Source organism: Bos taurus, chromosome 21 (assembly GCF_002263795.3).
Source record: "Bos taurus isolate L1 Dominette 01449 registration number 42190680 breed Hereford chromosome 21, ARS-UCD2.0, whole genome shotgun sequence".
NCBI lineage: Eukaryota > Metazoa > Chordata > Mammalia > Artiodactyla > Bovidae > Bos > Bos taurus.
The window spans coordinates 40,812,696-40,825,454 of NC_037348.1; the positions used below are offsets into that span (position 1 = coordinate 40,812,696).

General features: G+C 39.1%; 1 long non-coding RNA gene across 1 annotated transcript in view; it reads right to left on the reverse strand.

Annotated features, from left to right (window-relative positions):
* Window positions 1–424: 424 nt before the first annotated feature.
* Window positions 425–12,759, reverse strand: part of LOC112443227 (uncharacterized) — a 172,879-nt gene continuing 160,544 nt past the window's right edge. Inside the window, exon 4 of the long non-coding RNA XR_003031548.2 lies at window positions 425–656. This is a non-coding gene — a long non-coding RNA (uncharacterized lncRNA). The remainder of the gene's footprint in view (window positions 657–12,759) is intronic.

Below are 12,759 nucleotides of genomic sequence, written 5' to 3' on the forward strand. Positions count from 1 at the left end.
ATAGGTGACCCACTCCAGTATTCTTGGGCTTCCTTGGTGGCTCAGACAGTAAAGAATCTGCCTGCAATGTGGGAGACCTGGGTTCAATCTCTGGATTGGGAAGACCCCCTGGAGGAGGGTACGGCAACCCACTCTAGTATTCTTGCCTAGAGAATCCCCATGGACAGAGGAGCCTGGTGGGCTACAGTCCATTGGGTCACACAGAGTCAGATACGACTCAGCACAGCACAGAACAGAAGTATATAAATAAATTAAAAATCATAGCCTTCCCTTTTCCTCCATTCAGTTCCATTCCCCTGAGAAAATCAACGTTCCCTGTTGGATAAATATCCTTCCCTATATTATCCTATAATTACACCATCATATTCCAATATCTAAACTTGTCAATCTTACCACCATCACTCCAGCAACAAAGCACCTTGGAAATGTCAGCCTATGTTGTTCTCTTGTATGTCTCTCTCCATCCACACCTAAACTATGATATGCCACAGTTGGGGTAGATATTAGAAGGTCTTAGTAGACCTTCTTAGTAGAAGGTCCTCTTAAATGTTCACAGGAGACTGTTGGAGTCCTTGTGAATTGGGGCTCTACTCACCAAGGAGATGGCTGATACAGGCCACTGATTACGGTGATCTTCACGGTCCAAATCACGATACCTGTGGAAGTGAAGGGGAACACCATTAATAATTGCAGTGGATAACCAGGACTGTCTGACACTAACTGGTATATATTGTCTCCCTACATTTAATTCATACTGACACTACTGCCTTCTTCTCAATCTCCCTCAAAACATAAGTTTAATGATATTATATCCAGTTCACAATTCTTCAATGACTCCGCACTCTTTAGAGTTTAGAATGGTATTTCTAAAAATATTTGTCTTTTGTCTTGGGATATTAATGCCCTAGTGGCACCTTTTTTTTTTTTTTTTTTTTTACTTAAAAGTGCAAACTGGAGGCGTGTAGATGCCACTTCATCCTACTGTCTTCAAACTACACTACATTCATATGACCAGCCTGGCCTCTGAAAGTATTTGAGTTTAGGATCCCCATTAACTTACCATCTCCAAACTCATTTAATAACAAAGTCCTTCTCTCCTACACCCAGACCCTATCCCAGTGTATATGTCTTCCAAATAGGTTGTTAGCTGCCTATCATTTTTATACTTGGCTATACTCAGAACAAATGCTCAGTAAATATGCACTGAGAGGAGATAGGGAAGAAAAACAGAACTGAAGGAAGGGAGGGAGATTTATTTGATTAAGTCAATGATACTTTCCATGTATTTCTGCCTTTTTTCTGCCAGATTACTTTCCATGTAATCTGTTTTTTTTCTAGTGTTACTGTTACACATAATTCATATACAACATTGCACAAATTGGAGGTACACAACATATTGATTTGGTATATGTATATATTGTGAAAGAATTACTACAATAAGTTTAGTAAATATCCATCACTTCACATAGTTAAAAATATTTTTCCCTTGAGAACTTTACTTTTCCTCCTGAACTTTTTATTTTGTATTGGGGTATAGCCAATTAACAATGTTTTAACACTTTCAGGTGAACAGAAAAGGGATTCAGCACATACAAATGTATTCATTCTCTCCCAAACCCTCTCCCATCCAGGCTGCCACACAACATGTGCTATACAATGGGTCTTTGTTGGTTATCCATTTTAAATACAGCAGTGTGTGCATTTAAGATCTCCTCTCTTAGCAACTTTCAAACATGCTATACATCCCTAGAACGTATTTATCGTATAACTGGAAGTTTGTGTCTTTTTGGCCATCTTTACCCAATCCCCTCCTCCCCACTTTAATCTACTGTATGGATTCAGGCTATCTTTCAGCAGATAATGCTGGTATTAAGGATACACAAGCTTCTTTCTACACCCGTACATTTCCCTGTCACAGAAGTCACTAATGGGGGAAATGATAAAAGTGAAAGGGTTCTGTCCTTTAAAAGTAATCCTGATTTGAGGAGGAAAGTGCGGGCCCTGATTTGGGTGGGAAAACCTTTTATTCTAGCCCCTTTCCATGAGCACTAATTGCATGCGTGCATGCTAAGTCACTTCAGTCGTGTCTGACTCTGTGTGACCCTATGGACTATAGCCCGCCAGGCTCCTCTGTCCACGGGGATTCTCCAGGCAAGAATACTGGAGTGGGTTGCCATGCCCTCCTCCAGGGGATCTTCCCCACCCAGGGATCAAACCCACGACTCTTATGTAAGTCTCCTAAATCGGCAGTCAGGTTTTTACCACTAGCGCCACCTGGGAACCCCTAATTAGTTAGTTGTAAAATGACAGGCAGAGAGCCCAAAGGTATGCCATAGAAAGTAGGCAAGCTTAGTGGTCAGGAAGCTGCACAGAAGTGTTGAGGGACTATGAGATATAGGACCAAGGAGTGAGCAGTGAGTGAGCGGTGGAACTCCTTGAAGAAACACCAAAGGCAGGACTATAGTTGCTTAAGATCAATTATTTGGTGTTGCTAATTTTACTATCAAAATTTTCACTGTTGTACTTGGGATCAAAAAGTGTCAGTCATTTCTTCAGATGTTTTAGGAAGTATGTTTTGGGGACACATTAAATGTGAACCCTACTGTTGACTGCTGTCGAGCACAGTTAACTTTCCTGTGTGCCTCTTAAGGCTGTTACATGGGAAAAGCAAGAAATAGATGGAATCACTCTGTAATGAGCAACATGCTTAAGTACTTAATGACACAGATTTGCTCGACTGCCTCTGCCAACCAAGTTATCACGATGAGTTGCTAGCCAGGTTGCTAGTTTTCAGATGGGATCATGTGAGGTGGAAAAACAAAACCAAACCAAACAAAAAAAACACATGCAGAGGCTATTGGACTTTGGGAGCTTTGTGTGAAAAATGTAACCAAATATGTGACGTTGTAGTAAGTGTAAGGTTTATAATCCTAATTCAATGTAACTTATATAATTTTTTTAAATAACACATTTTTATGGCATTTATATTTTCAAAGTGTTTTCTAAAATAGCTGAACCATAAAAGAAAATAGGGCTTCCTTTGTGGCTCAGTGATAAAGAATCTGCCTGCCAATGCAGGAAACACAGATTCGATCCCTGGGCCAGGCAGATCCCCTGGCGAAGGATATGGCAACCCACTCCAGTATTCTTGCCTGGAGAATTCCATGGACAGAGAAACCTGGCGGGCTACAGTCCATGCAGATGCAAAGGAGTCAGACATGACTTAGCAACTAAACAATAACAACAAATAGAACATAAGTATTCATAAGGATGAAAGGGGCTTCCCTTGTGGCTCAGCTGGTAAAGAATCCGCCTGCAGTGTGGGAGACCTGGGTTCAATCCCTGGGTTGGGAAAATCCCCTGGAGAAGGGAAAGGTTACCCACTCCAGTATTCTGGTCTAGAGAGTTCCATGGACTGTATAGCCCATGGGGTCGCAAAGAGTCAGACATAACTGAGTGACTTTCACTGAGCAACTTTCACTTGCACTGAGCGAAAGATCAAAGGGAAAATGCTATGGCTGAGAAGGAAGTGTTGCCCTGCCCCTCAGAAAAATTTAAACTCTAGTCTATTATTACTATAGGGCTCTGAACAAAGATCTCAGTTTCCCCACCTGCCAATTGAGGATGAGGAACTGGATGATTTTCAATGTCTTACTAACTCTTAACATTTGATAATTATGTGAAATTACCTATGCTGTCCCATGTTTCCAGATGGAGGTGACACTGAATGACATTCTCATCTGAGCCAGCCCTGCTGTCACCTCTGGTTCTCCTAGTATCAATGAGATGTGACAAGCAAAGAAGGAATGGAGAAATGTGCTTTGAAAACCAAATATGATACACTTTTATATCTCAAAATATCTGTTTATACTTTTCATGCAATTTGTAGGATGTAAATATCAAAGCAAAAACTTGATAAAGTTTGCATACAAGTATCAATGGTTGGGTTAAATGGAGAACTAGACATGAACCTGGCCACCACTAATGAATGGGCTACGATACACAGGCTGGATCAGAGTTCTCCAGATCACAAATGGCAGAAGACAATCCAGAAGACAGGGGGAGTACTGGAAGTCAGGACCTATTACTAAAGACCAACTAAATGTCCATAATGATCTGGGCTTTCTTCAGTGCATTTTCCTGAGCCAAGTGAATCCCTGTTTCAAGGATAGCATGTTAGAATTTACTGTAAATAGTTCACATGCTTTAGGGTTGTTAAATAATTTTAGCCATTATGCCACAATCGTCATCTTGACATTGAAACCCTCCTGCATAAGATCTCATAATGTTTGCCTGCCCCAAAAGGTTTGCACTATTTTTCAATTGCATTCTGTGCAGTATCCTCCTCCTACATTAATTATCCTCCTCCAACTCCTTTCAGTTTTAGAAACAAAGAGAAATCCCAGAATTGGAAGAACGCTTTATTAGTTTCCTTACTTTCTACACCATACCTTTCAGAGAAGGATATCTCTTAATCTTCGGCAACTTCCTCTAAGGTCTCACCAGTTTTGTATGAGGAAATGCTTTTATATGTAATCTGATTCTGTCCTGCCATGAAAGAAAAACTTTACCTCTTAGTTCTGTATATTCTATTATCAATAAAAAGACCCTCAAAGGGTGCTACTGAATAAGGCATTTGGCAGTTATTGATTTCCATGTCTCCACTATATCTCCCAGCACAATTTACACCATATACTCTGTAAGTGTCCCTTTTATCAATCTGAACTTTTGGACATATCCTTACCTCTAACAGGAATGTTCACCTATCCACCCAATCACCCATTCCTCTGACTCATCCCTACTTACCCTGTAACATTAATTAGAATATCCTATATGCGTATACACACATACATACAGAGTTAGATGCTCTTTAACTCAGCTCCCATAGCAACCTTTACTTAATTCCTACTTACTACCACAGCACACTGTGATTGTTAGCTTATTTCTCTCTCCAAATGTATACAATAACCTTCTTGTGGTCAGGGACTGTCTTATTCACATCCATATCTCTGTCACCTAGTACAGTACTTGGACTACAGAAAGTAGTCAAGAAATATTCAGATGAATAAATGCATCATCTCAAGCACAAGGCCCTCCCACTAATTCTCTACAGCAATCTTTTTTGCTTCCACATTAAAATTATGAAAATTTAACAAGCTCTTGATGACAATTTGGAAGCCTCACTAGGACCTCTCAGATGGTATTTCTCTTGTGTTTCAAAATGTATCTGCTTTGCATGACAGTCCAGATGTCAGCCTTTCTACATTTTCCCAGAATTACCTTGAGTCGAATATGCACCTCCCGTGTAGTTCCAAACCTTCTATCTGGGCAGGCAGCTCTGTTGTTAGCTAACTGTCGGCATTACACTGCTGCATTCATAAAGGATTGTCAGCACGGTGCAATATTACTATGTGAGATCATTTGCTCCTGTAAAGACACATTAAATCTAGCAGTTGCTTTGTCTCTTGTCAAGGGAATTGTGCACCGTTACATTAGAGATGAGAGTTTGCAGTGTCAACCTGCTACTGCTGTTTTTGCTACCCACTGTAGAAGAATCAACAATTCCTGCTTGTTTCCTTGTTTTTCTACTCTGGTAACAACTTAGCCATTATCCAAACAGGAATCATATCACTGCCAGAAAAATAAAATCCCTTGGGGCATGGGTCAGTTCATGCAAGTTTCTCTACCGTGGGCTTGAGTCCTGTTCTTTATCCTCAGGCCAGTGTCTGGGCACTGCCACTTCTTGCTAAGAGGCTTCCCTGCATTTGCCATTTGAGCTTCCAAACCAGTATTCAAGGTTTCCCATTGTCACATTTTACCAGGTTTCCACCAGGCTTCCAATACCAACTTCCTACTGGCATCACACCTATTTGTTGCCCAAACTTTTGGAAACGTGCTCTGTTGGCCAGGCTAACATGTTACCTACATACGCAGAAGAGTTCCCCTCCAGGACAGCACATTCCCAACGGGCAGCCTAATTCCAAAGTCCTTTTCCTCTTAGTCTGCCCCATTCTGTAGGCATCAATTGTGCCATGTCTGCCCTACACTGAAACAGGACACATGACAGGATTTGATATACAGAATTGTTCCAGTTTAGGAAAGAAGAAACAATTGATGAAAGAAAAACAATTCAACTTCCTCTTTTTCCCAAGATTTTCTTCTTTCCTTTATTCCTTGTTTCCAAAATCCCTAGCAGAAAATGAAATATCCAAACCAGGCAGAAACAACAAGAAGAAAACGTTTAAAGAACCAGAGGCTCTTGGGGAAAGTTGGAATCTTTGCAAGTAGGAGACGGTATTCATGTTAGCTCATTGGCCAGGCCTACTTTTTTTAAAGGTTCACTTTGGTAACTTCTATTACTACTAAGCAGAGAAGGCAATGGCACCCCACTCCAGTACTCTTGCCTGGAAAATCCATGGACCGAGGAGCCTGGTAGGCTGCAGTCCATGGGGTCTTCACTTTCACTTTTCACTTTCATGCATTGGAGAAGGAAATGGCAACCCACTCCAGTGTTCTTGCCTGGAGAATCCCAGGGATGGGGGAGCCTGGCGGGCTGCTGTCTATGGGGTCGCACAGAGTCAGACATGACTGAAGTGACTTAGCATTACTACTAAGAAACAACACATTTTCAGCACTACATTTTGCCTTGGCAGGCCCCTTTCACCAATATATTATGATTCTGTTATAGACAAATTGAATTGATTACTTTCTCCAAGATGCATGTTGTAACAGACAAAACATTTTAAAGTTTGCTTTGCTGCAAGAGTTTCCTGGCATTGGGGTAGTCTGCAAAAAGCCATCCCTTTCCATCAGGGGCCCAACGATGCAGTATATTCTCCTTTGCTTTAACTGTCCCTTGCTCTCTGTTGTATACCTCCCCAGTGCTTTCTGGTCATGTTCTTAGTCTCAGATTCCTTAAGGATTCAGCCAGTATAATAATCTGTCTGGCTTGCCACCTTTCTGTGCAACTACATTTTTAATGCAGCAAACAAACACCGTGATATAATTATTTTATTCCTTTTTTGATAAATCTATGGAAAGCTAGAATTTTACAAAAAAGAGACTCCTGTGGGGGTTTTCCTGGTGGCTCAGCAGTAGAGAATCCACCTGCCAATGCAGGAGACAAGGGTTTGATCCCTGATCCAGAAAGATCCCACATGCTGCAGAGCACACTAAGCCCCTGTGCCACATTATTAAGCCTGTGCTCTTGAGCCCAGGACACACCTGGAGCCCCTGCCCCACAAGAGAAGCCACCACAATCAGAGCCCACGCACCACAACTAGCAAGTAGCCCCCACTTTTCCAAACCAGAGAAAAGCCCACGTAGCAATGAAGACCCAACAAAGCCAAAATAAGTCAATAAAATGATAAAAAAAAAAAAAAAAGAAAGAAACTCTTGCCTACACAAGGATATGTCACAGCAGGTAACTTTCAAAGAGAAAACATATGAATTAGGAGCCTGTTTTTCTTAATGAAGTAAAATGGTCCCTTCCTTTGTTATTCCTCAAGAGTATGGTCCAATTAGAAAAATCACATGTAAGTAAAATCATATAGTATTTGTTTTTCTCTGTTACATGGGGAATCTAACAAAAAATAAACAAAACAAAACAGAAACTCAGATACAGAGAAAAACTGGCAGTTTCCAGGGAGCAGGGGATGCTGTTGGGTGAAATAGATGAAGGTAATTAAGAGGCACAAACTTCCAGTTATAAAATACATAAGTCATGGGGATATAACACACAGGTTAGAGAATATGGTCAATAATACTGTAATAAATTTAAGTTATGACTGAATGGTCACAGGTCCATTCAAGTTGTCACAAATGGCAAGATTTCATTCTTTTTTATGGCTGAGTAGTACTTCACTATATATGTGTGTGTGTATATATATATGTATGTATGTATGTATGTATATACACACACACATATATATATGCACATATATATATACACATACACACACACATATATATGCACATATATATACACACACACACACATATATATATATGCACATATACAGGCTTCCTTTGTGGCTCATTTGGTAAAGAATCCACATGCAATGTGGGAGACCTGGGTTCAATCCCTGGGTTGGGAAGATTCCCTGGAGAAGGGAAAGGCTACCAACTCCAGTATTCTGGCTTGGAAAATTTCATGGACTATATAGGCCATGGGATTGCAAAGAGTCAGACACAACTGAGTAACTTTCACTTTATATATAATATATATATATGCATATGCTACGCTATGCTATGCTAAGTCACTTCAGTCGTGTCCGACTCTGTGCGACCCCATAGACGGCAGCCCACCAGGCTCCCCCGTCCCTGGGATTCTCCAGGCAAGAACACTGGAGTGGGTTGCCATTTCCTTCTCCAATGCATGAAAGTGAAAAGTGAAAGTGAAGTCGCTCAGTCGTGTCCGATTCTTAGCGACCCCATGGATTGCAGCCTACCAGGCTCCTCCGTCCATGGGATTTTCCAAGCAAGAGTACTGGAGTGGGTTGCCATTGCCTTCTCCAATATATGCATATATGTAATATATATATATTTCTTGAGATAGGTCTTTGTCACGATAAACTTCCCTCTTAGAACTATTTTTGCTACATTCTATGTATTTTGGAAGGTTTTGTTTCTGTTTCCACTTTTCTCAAAGTATTTTTTGATTTCTTCTCTTATTTCTTCATTGACCCATTGGTTGTTCAGTAGCATGCTGTTTAGTCTCCATATGTTTGTGTCTTTTCAATTCTTTTCATAGTTGATTTCTAGTTTCATATTGTCATGGATGATAAAGTGCTTGATATGATTTCAGTATTCTTAAATTTATTGACACTTGTTTTGTGGTGATCTATTCTGGAGAATACTCTATATGTACTTGAAAAGATTGTGTATTCTGCTGATTTTTGGATGGAATGTTCTTTATTAAGCCCATTTGTCTGTGTTGTTTTGGGCCAGTGCTTCCTTGTTGATTTTCTGTCTGAATGATCTATCCATTGATGTAAGAGGTGTATTAAAGACCCCTGTTATTTAGACATTGCTATCAATTTCTCTTTTTATGTCTGTTAATATTTGCTTTATATATTTAGGTGTTCTTATTTTGGGTGCATAAATATTTACAAGTGTTACATCCTCTTGCTGAACTGATCATTAATTCATTAACTTTATCATTATGTAGTGCCCTTCTTGATGCTTTTGAATTGTGGTGCTGGAGAAGACTCTTGAGAGTCCCTTGGACTTCAAGGAGATCAAATCAGTCAACCCCAAAGGGAATCAACACTGAATATTCATTAAAAGGACTGGTGCTGAAGCTTATACTTTGGCCACATGATGCAAAGAGCCAACTCATTGGAAAAGACCCTGATGCTGGGAAAGACTGAGGGCAGGAGAAGAAGGAGGCAACATGGAGGATGAGATGGTTAGATGGCATCATCAACTCAATGGACATGAGCTGAGCGAACTCCAGGAGACAGTGAAGTACAGGGAAAGCTGACACACTGCAGTCTGTGGGGTTGCAGAGTCAGACACAACTTAGAGACTGAACAACAACATGTGCCCTTCTTTGTCTCTTGCTATGGCCTCTGTTTTGAGTTCATTTTGTCTGATGTAAGTATTACTACTCCAGTTTTTTTATTTGTATTTGAATGAAATATCTTTTGTCATTCCTTCACTGTCAGTCTCTGTCTTGATATTTGAAGTGAATCTTTTATAGGCAGCATATAGGCAGGTTTTATTTATTTATTTTTTAATCTATTCAGCCACTCTATGTCTATCCCTTTCTCTCTTTCTCTTCTCCTTCTGGGACTCTTATGATGCAAAGATTAGTAAACTTAATGGTATCCTGGAGATCCCTAAATATCTTCATGTTTTAAAAATCCTTTTTTCTTTTTGATGTTCCTATTGGGTGATTTCCACTCTCTCTTCTTTGAGATCACCGATACATTTTTCTGCTTTATCTAATCTGCTGTTAATTTCATCTAGTGTATTTTTCATTTCAGTTATTGTATTCTTCATCTCTGGTTCTTTTTTTTTATATTTTTCATCTTTTCTTTGAAGTTCTCATTGTGCTTATCCATTCTTCCCCCAAATTCAGGGAGCATCTTTATGACCATTATTTTGAACTATTTATCAGGTAAATTACTCATCTCTGTTTCATTTTGTTCTTTTTCTGAAGTTTTGTCTTGTTTCGTTTAGAATATATACCTTTTTCTCCTCATTTGGTCTAAATCTCTGCGTTTGTTTCTATGTATTAGGTTGATCAGCTGTGTCTCCTGGTCTTGAAAGAGTGGCCTTATGCAGAAAGCTTCCTGAAGGACCCAAAAGAACAATCCCCTCTGGCCACAGAGCCAGGCCCTTCAGGGGGATCCCTGGTATGGGCCATGTGTACTCTTCTGTTGTGGCAATGCCATGGCTGCTGTGGGTGTGCTAATGGGCTGGGCAGGCCCCCTGTGGTGGGAGCCCTTGTAGGGGAGGGCTATCAGCTGGAGCAGGGTGAGGGCTACTAGCAATGAAGATGGCAAATGTCAGAAATGGTACCCTCCAGCACTGGGCCAGCTAAGTAGAGGGAGAATTTTTAAAATGGTGCCTACTAGTGCTTTGGTTCCCAATGAAGTTCCAATAGATCCCTGCCCCTTCAGCACTCACCCTAAAACTAAGCAATGAATCTTCTGCATATACGACCCAGGTGTTTTCCAATCTGCTGACTCCATGCTGGGACTCAGAGCAAGTCAGTTTGTGTACAAATCCTTTAAGAGCAGTCTCCTTTTCGTTTTCTTTGCATTCTTAGCTGTGGAAGAGCTGTCCTACTAGTCTTCAAGTCATCCTCAGAGAGTTATCCTAAATGTAGTTGTAGTTCTGGTGTGTCCACAGGAGGAGGTGAGCTCAGGATGCTTCTACTTCACCATCTTGATCTGCAGCAATTTTATCTTTATAAAAGTATATGCATATATACCAAATATATGCACAAAAACACTCTCTGAGTGAATGTTGAACACCAGCCTTGGAATAAGACAGACCTGAGTTGGAGTTGAAGCTCCATTATTTCCTAGATATATGACCTTGGACAAATTACATAGCACATCTAGATTTTACTGTCCTAATTTGCAAGATTATTTTGAGAATTAAATTAAATGAGGCCTATTAAGTATATGACAACTGCCTGGCAGCTCATAAGTACTTAAGTGTTTATTACTCTTCCTAGTGATTATAATATTATTACAAATACTATACAGCATCATTTATAATAGCAAAACACTCAACTATCTATCAACTGGGACTCAGTTAAACAAACATAGGTCCATTCAATAGAATAAAACACAGTTCTTTAAAAATGAGATCATTATATATGGAAATAGAGTTAAACTATGAAAAAATTAAGTTTCAGTATTTAAAGTATTATTCTATATGTGTGAAAAGACATAATAAAACATTTCTACTAGGATAGAGAGAGAGAGAGAGTTGAAGAGAGAGAGAGTACATGTAAGCTCTAGAAACAAGAATATGAACCAAAATATGTGATTATCTCTGGAAAATGGACTAATGGGCATTTTAATTTTCTTCTCTATCCTAAATTTCTATAATACTTTGTTTTTTAAAAAATAAGAATGTATTATTACTTTCATGATTAACAAAAACAATATTTTAAAAGTAAAAATGAATTTGATATGTGATGTAATTCTTCATATTGAATCTTCAAATCAAGTAAGAGAAAATAGGCATGTATTGTTAACAACTCTTAGCAAAAAGAGCTATTTCAAGATGAAATGTTCAAGTATAAAAGGAGCTTTATTTTCTTTCCCCTGCCTTAGTTTAGATTTGCTTGTTTGTTTCAGTGTACTTACTGAATATGTAAGGCATTGATAGAAAAACCCCAATATGATAGATACATATAAATACATATTTTTTATTTGAAAATAATTTAAAATAATTCAATCTGAATAGAAAGATATAATTTATTAAACTAGCTGTTTTCTATTTTTCAATTACATATTGAAGGATCATGGGGATCATTTTCATCCTCAGATTCCCAGAACCTAGTTTATAGAAAATGAAATAAATATTTGTTTAATGAATGACAGAGGGGAGAGTCACTGGCTCTCACTTAAACACACCTCTCTTTGACTTCTTAATAGTTGGACTTATACATCCTCTATTACTAAAGTCAGTCAGCAAAGATAGGTGGGTAAGGCAAATAAAAAAAGGAAGAAACCAGAGGCTTTCACGGAAGAGCATAACAGATACCATAGAACCAGAGAATTTTAGAAGATGAAGATAACAATGAAGCTACCTAATGTAACTCCTTTTTCTATGAGGAAACTGAGTCCCAGAGAAAGTGAATTACCCCAGGTGGTAAGATGCTGGTTAGTGGCAAAGTCAGGTCTTAACCCAGGTCTTCTACTTCCAATTCAACTTCCCTTCCTATTCAAACTGCTACTCCCCACAACAGTGCTATTACTTAGAGAAACTGGTGTAGATTCTTCCCTCCTCAAGGGCAGCGGTGGTGAAAGGGAAAAGTTTACTCTAATAAAGCTACTTATCTTTATAATTTTATTTCATTTTAAATTGTCTCCCCAGTGAGTATTTTAAATGTAAATAGTAGGCAACTGAAGTGTCTACTATTATTTTGTACCTTTAAAGATGTTTCTATCTTTCTAACTTCCTTCTGGTCACTTGTAAGTCAAGGATATATGATATCTTTGAGTTAACTTTACCTAGGAAAAACTGAAAAAGTATGGAAGAACACTTCTCAAAATATAAACCAGATCAGAA